This window comes from Alexandromys fortis, unplaced genomic scaffold, assembly GCF_014885135.2.
Source record: "Alexandromys fortis isolate MF-2015 unplaced genomic scaffold, M_Fortis_MF-2015_v1.1 scaffold_18, whole genome shotgun sequence".
Classification (NCBI taxonomy): domain Eukaryota; kingdom Metazoa; phylum Chordata; class Mammalia; order Rodentia; family Cricetidae; genus Alexandromys; species Alexandromys fortis.
Window position 1 is genome coordinate 17,219,587 of NW_026067897.1, and position 6,465 is coordinate 17,226,051.

General features: G+C 52.4%; 1 protein-coding gene and 1 long non-coding RNA gene across 5 annotated transcripts in view; one reads left to right on the plus strand and one right to left on the minus strand.

The window, feature by feature from the left end:
• Znf462 (zinc finger protein 462) overlaps positions 1–5,038 on the minus strand; it is a 134,104-nt gene extending 129,066 nt beyond the window's left edge. For 2 of the 4 annotated variants that reach the window (XM_050165891.1, XM_050165935.1), the window contains exon 1: positions 1,874–2,133. The gene's annotated coding sequence lies outside the window, so the exon portion shown is untranslated. Of the gene's footprint in view, positions 1–1,129; positions 1,460–1,873; positions 2,134–4,967 lie in introns of those variants that run through there. The other 2 variants (XM_050165899.1, XM_050165908.1) reach the window with 2 other exon arrangements.
• On the plus strand, positions 4,241–5,463 carry LOC126515908 (uncharacterized). The gene is made up of 3 exons (XR_007595946.1): positions 4,241–4,461; positions 4,590–4,650; positions 5,264–5,463. It is a non-coding gene; the product is annotated as an uncharacterized lncRNA (long non-coding RNA).
• The last annotated feature ends 1,002 nt before the right edge of the window (positions 5,464–6,465 follow it).

The window sequence follows — 6,465 nt, forward strand, 5'->3', positions numbered from 1 at the left end:
AATGGAAACAAACATCTCAGTAACTTGTGAAAGCTCCTTGGGTAGGAGAAAAATCCGAGGAACCCTTAAAAGCCCTCATTTCCTTGCTTAATGAATAGATAGTGAGGAACCACCACAAGGAGAGGGAGAAGGAATAGGCAGGCATGCCTCTTCTTCCAGCCCTCACCATCAGAGCTTCAAAATGGAGACATCCATAATTTTATAAACACTTCTAACCCCAGCTTTGTCTCCTGGAAGCCCGCTCTCCTCCATTTTCTGGTGGAGTTACAACATGACAAGGCTTAAGGCTTTACCTGACTCAGTTCCCAGCTCTCAACCCAACTAGTCATTTCCTCCCCAAACCTGCAAGCAACCTCCAGAAACAAAACCAAACCAAGCCAAACAGCCAACACAGACACTCATTCACAACCCCCGGGAGCCCTGGAGAAAACCCCAACTGGTTGATCTTTTCCCATCCCAGGCGCGTGCTTAAAAATGAAACTTTTTTTTTCTTTTCTTTTTTTCTCTCTCTCTCTCTTTTAAGGTTAGGGAGGAATATAAAAGGAACTCCAGGCAACCTCCTCCCTTCCCTCTCTGTAGGTTAGGAGCCACAATGAAAAGAAAACCAGGGTTCCTTCAGGAATGGTGAACAGCCTGGAGAATGAACGTGAGAAGGAGCTTTGTGTTTTGGAGTCTGGACTGGAACCAAAGCAGACAGCTTGCAAATGGAGGACAGGGAGATAAAGAAAGGGAAAGAGAGGGGCTGCTCCAATGGGGGGCGGCTGCGGCTTCCCCTCCCCGTGCCTGGAGGGAGGGCAGACCCCTGGGAACCGCACCAGGAGTGAGACGCCCCCCCTCCAGGCCCCTGCTTTCCTTTCTCCTAGCCTCAGAGGAGAGCCAAGCGTGTGTAATGGCTTCTCCTCTCCAGAAACCGTTGTCCTCCTCCAACCAGACGCTTCTGAACCTTCAGCCTGGAGACAGCTCCTCAGCTGTCCCTCAACCTGCGCCCCCACCCGGCCCGCAGCCCCCCGCTCGTCGCCTCTCTCCTCCCCAGCAGCGGCGGCGGCAGCCACCCCCTCGACACATCCCGACCCCGCATCCCAACTTCGGAGAGAGAGGAGAGAGAGAGAGAGAGAGGAGAGCCAAATACCTGAGGAAGAGGGGGGTGCCAATCCGCACGGCTTTGCCATCGGGCGGGGGACAGTCAGACAGAGGAGGGGAAAGGAAGCAGAGGGACAGAGAAAGAAAGAGGTCAACCCGCTCAGGTCGGGGCCGCTCGCTCCGAGCGCTCCCTCCTCTGACCCCTCGCTCGCTCCCTCTGGCTCGGGCTAAGGTCTCTCCTGGCCTTCAGCCCTCCGCCCCCCTTCTCTGTCCCTACTCCTGTCCCCACACTCAGAGCATCAGTCCTAAGCCTCCAGCTCTCGCCTCTCACTCATCTCATTTTTTCCTCTCTCTCTTCTCTTCTCTTCACAGAACTACACGAAATTAATTAAGCCACAGGACTCGCCCCCCCCCCCCAGCAGAAGGCAGAAGGAGCAGCCAGCAGGAAAAGCACAGCCACCTCCACAGCTACCACCACCTTCTCCTCTTCCTCCTCCTCTTCCTCCCTAGCTTCTTCTCCTCCTCTTCCTCCTCCCCCTGCTGCTCTCCCTCCTCCTCCCCCTCCTCCTCCTCCTCCTTCTCCTCCTCCTCCTCCTCCTCCTCCTCGGTCTTTCCTCTCTTTAGCTTCTTCTCTCTCCTCATAGCCAGTCCATGCAGGGGACTTCCTCTCCTCCCCGCGCCGCCAGCCCTCCTTGGCCGAATGAATGAGCGCGTTTGTGCCTTTACCGCCCCGCGCTCTCCTCCCCGAGCACTCAGACCACCCCGGAGGTGGTGGTTAATTGCAGTAACTTACAGAAGAAGCGTCCCGGCGCCGGGAGGTGCTTCGGGTTCTCCAGCCCCACCGCCTCCTTATCCTCTTTCTCTTTCTCCTCTTCCTGCTCGGGTTATTGTTGTGGAAGTTGTTTGGGAGTCTCATGTGCTTCTGCCGGGTCTCAGCAATGGAGGATCGCCATCTTCCCTGCCTTCCTCGGCTCCTCAGACTCGCTGCAGCTGCAGATGACCTGAGATATCCGTCTCTCTCCCCTCTCCCTCCCTCCCTCTCTCTCTCTCTCTCTCTCTNCTCTCTCTCTCTCTCTCTCTCTCTCTCTCTCTCTCTCTCTCTCTCTCTCTCTCTCTCTCCTCTTCTCTCTCCTCTCCTCCCTCTCCCTCGCGCGCGCTCTCTCTCTCTCTCCCTCCCTCTGTGTCTCTCTCTGAATAATGAGCAACCAGAGGGAGAGAGAAAGCAAGACAGAAAGAGAGAAGACAATCTTCTCCTGCCACACAAAACGCCGGAGCACCAGGGGGTGCGCGAAGCCTTTCTAATAACAACAACGTGCAGGAGAGAGGAAGGAAAAGAAAGAAAGAAATGAGAAAAGGGCTGGGGGAAAATAGGAAGAATTATCCAAGAGCTGGAGAAGCGCAGGAGAAGCTGGAGGAGATGCTAAAGCTGCGGCTGCTGCCTGCCCCCCTCCCGCGCTGAACCCCAGAAGGAGGCAAGGTGGTTGCAAAGTTAAGGCTGGGACATTGTCTTTGTCACTCTGAACAACACAGAGCCAGGCCAGGCCAGTGAGATGCAAGAGGAGGAGGTGGCGGTGGAGGAGGAGGAGGTGGTGGTGGAGGAGGAGGAGGAAGAGGAGGAGAAGGAGGCAAAGGAGGAGGAGAAGGGGAAGAGAGATGAGATGAATAAAGACCTGCGGAAAAGGCGGCGCGAGGAGCGCGACCGCCGGCCCCAGGCGTGCGCGCTCGCGTCCCAGAGGCGCCCGACCTCCCTGGCCAGAGGAGCAAGCCCCCACTGAGAACCCTGTTCGGCTCGCACCATCAGCCCTGCCCCAGGCACCCAGCCCCGGTTCCAGAGGGTCTCTCAAATGTATCCATCTAGAGGCCAATCTTTGCAAGGAACAGAGATGAAGAACTGAAGGTTGCAAGTCTAAACCCACATCAGCCACGTGGGGCTTTTTAATTCCTCTCCAGCTTGCAGTGTATCTCCAGTGAAGGGCTCAAGTTGTCCATTACTGGCACGTATTTCTTTTTTAAGTCTTCACTCTCTAAATAAAGGTTCATTGTGCGTTTTATGTCTCTTCTGATAGGGAAAGGAGGAGAAGGAACCCATCATTCTGATCTAGAAGCCACCACTTTCTTTTCCGAACTTGTGAAATGTTTTGACGGCGCACCAGAAAGGGGGGGGGGGTGTCGTACTTAAATAACTTTCCACCCTCGCACCCCGCGTTGTTTGCACTTTCCGGCTGATCATCTTAAAGGCTTGGAAAGTAACAATCATCGCTCCTAATGATAAGGTGTCATGGTGTTGAAGACAAGAGAGCCGAGCTCCTGCATCACACCTTGAATTTTATTTAGTGTAATACCCCCCCCCATCGTTCTGAACTATCTCTTTCTCAAAGAAGTGGATTTCCACCCCCTCTCTCACCAGGTCAAAGATTTCCTAAGGCTTTAATTTGATTTAAGACGGGTGATGGGGAGGGAGGGGGTACAGTACAAAAAAGAAAAAAAATCAATGCAGCAAGTCAGGAGCAATTGAAGTTCAAGGGCATGGGCTGGTGGTACCATTTCTATTTCTCAGATCCTCTAGCTGGACATCAACAGCCCCAGGAGAGAAAAGCGGCGCGCGGGGCAGAGACCTTAATTAAAGTTTCTTTTGTCCGTCCCTGAATTAGAGGTTGTTGCTGGATTCCTTCGCATTGAGGAGCGCGCATCCGGTGAAGGCGCGGTGTAGAGGATCCTGGGCGAGACTGTCCTCTTTAATACTCACCCCCTCCCCCCTCCCCCCACAGTCGGGGCAGCTAGACCGGTAAACCCATACAATAAAAGCAAAGGAGACGCGCAAACGGAGTTGGTTCCCATCGGATAGCGGCGTTTCCTAAGCACATCTAAAATCCTCATTTCCCAAGATTTTCCCGATTGTGTATTCCAGGGCAGAATGTCTCACCCTGACGCACGCTCTAACCCCCTTCCAGTCAACACTTCCTGCCCTTTTCTCCTCCCACTCACATTGAAAAGCTCGGGAGCCCTAAAAGGGTGTTGATGGCTGGGGGTGATAAATAAATAAATAAATGACACTACGCGTGCGGGGGCGAAGAAAGGAGGGGGAGGAAGAGAAGGGGGGTGGGTCAGGGAGAGGAAAGCGAGGAGAAAGGACTCTGGCGAAAGGGAGCCGGGAGTCAAAGAAAGCAGAGGAAGAAAGGGTAGGAAGATCTCTGAGGCTGCTCCGCAGCAAAACCCTCCTGGCTTTGTGCAAAGGGAGAAGACTCCCTTCCTTCCAGGTGCCAAAGGGACCTGAGCAAATCAATCTGTCCGGAGCTCCTCCCTACCGGGACCCCAAGGGTGTCTGAGTGCTGACCGCCGCTCCCCATCAATTCCTCGTGGCCACGAGAGGAAGCGCGCCAGGTCTGCGCCGTCCTGACTGATAATTTACCTCTTTGTCTTTAATAAAAGGCTGACTTTTTTTTTCTGTCAAAAGCTCTGCACCGAGCAAAATAATAATAATAACGATAATAATCGCAATCGTATTTCAGATTGAAAGCTCCTATCAACTGCTGGCATTCCAAGGCTGCGATAAATATCTTCGACGTGAAGGTACCTTGTGGGCTGGCGTGGTTCGGAAGTGCGGGGATGGGGACCGCCCCCACCCCCCTAAGGCGCGGGGACGCAGCAGCTGGGAGGGAGGAAGGAGCGGAGGTCAGAGGAAACCTGGGGTTTCCAGGGCTTTCGCGGTCGGGGGAATGAGCCCTGGGGAGGAGCCTTGCGCCAGCGCCAGCGCGCCCCAACACGCCTTCGACCTCATAAACCCACTTGGCAAAGGCCGGGGAAGCCGCTGGCGGAGCGGCTGCGGTGAACTCCAAAAATGAACCTGCGGCGCGACGCCACGGGCTGCCACCCTGGCCAACACTCACCTCGAGCGACCGACATTGAGAGAGCTCCCGACGCGGCCGCGGGGGGACCTTGCTCCGCCCTCCCGTCCCAGGAGAAGAGGACAAAAAAGGGGGGGGGGAGATGGACTTGGAGATGGCCCCGCCCTTCAAACGCTCCAATCCTTGGAAACCAAACCTCCTCTCCAAGCTTCCACGTCTAGAAGGGACAAAGACTGCCAGGAGATCCTGGCGCTGATGGGGAGGTGATGACTCCTCGCGCTTCTGGGGTGGGTGCTTTTGGGGAGTGAATATCATGGCTAAGTTTCCATCCCAAATAGGTCACCGAGGGATGATCTCTGGAGGACAAACTGAGTCTTTTGGTACAGAAGCAAGCTGAGTTTTCAAAGCTCTGAAGCAAGCAAACAATTGCAAAACTCCGGCATAGCCCTGCTGTGTTGAAAGTGGAAGACTAAAATTTCTGTTCATGATGCCACAGTCCTCTTTTTTTTTTCTTTCTACTTTTAGAAGTCCCAAGTTCCCTAACTCCCCAACTAAAATAAATGAAAGACATTAAACCTAAGGAGAGTGGGGAGGTTTTCGTGTTGTTGTTGGTGGTGTTTCCCTTTGCGAGGGAGATTTTCTCAAATGACAGAAAAACAGTTGGGTATTGAAGGTGGGACAGCGAAGGGAAGCTGTGCCTGGAAGTTTTGGTGAATACACTGGGTCCTAAAGTAACTGCAATGATGTTTTGCCATTAGCAGATAATTTAGATAAGCAGGAGAAAGTTCACACCTTCTGCTATTTCATTCCCTCACAAATTTGCCCAAAGATAATGCAAGCCTGGATTATCTTCTCCATCAGGAGACTGATGCTTGACAACTTCCTTTTCTTTCTTCTCTTTTCTTCCTTCCTTCCTTCCTTCCTTCCTTCCTTCCTTCCTTCCTTCCTTCCTTCCTTCCTTCCTTCCTTCCTTCCTAGGGAAAGCTTCGATTTTACACACAAGCAACAATGGGAAGGAAGTCTATGACATACACATCGAGTTCCTGAAATTTATTATTTGATGCTGTACCTTATATCCTTATCCCCCGGAGTCAGATGGGATTTCAAGATTTTATTAATGGCCTAGAGAATAAGAATATGTCAAAAGTCTGGACTTATCTTCTCCTCCATCATGAGTGACTGGAACACAGACTCTTCATAAAGAGAAATTATGGCTCATCAAAAGAGTGACTTTATGAACATTATTAGAATCATAAATCTTGCCATTTTAGTTCAAGAAGCGGCACTCCTGTAGCCAGAGTGATCCATGCAACTAGGACTCACATAGATACTTGCCTGACACTAGGAGGGTGGATAGTCTATAGACCATTCTGCCTACTAAAGCCTTGAAAAAGGAAAACACCGAATTCTCTTGAAGAAAAATATTGATTGAGGGAACGGGAGTTTCTATTAATCCTACAGGAGAGTCTGAAAGAAAAAAAACCCAACTGGGCCACAGGTTATATTAAAAAGTTAAAGGCCAGCCTGGTCCACAGAGCTA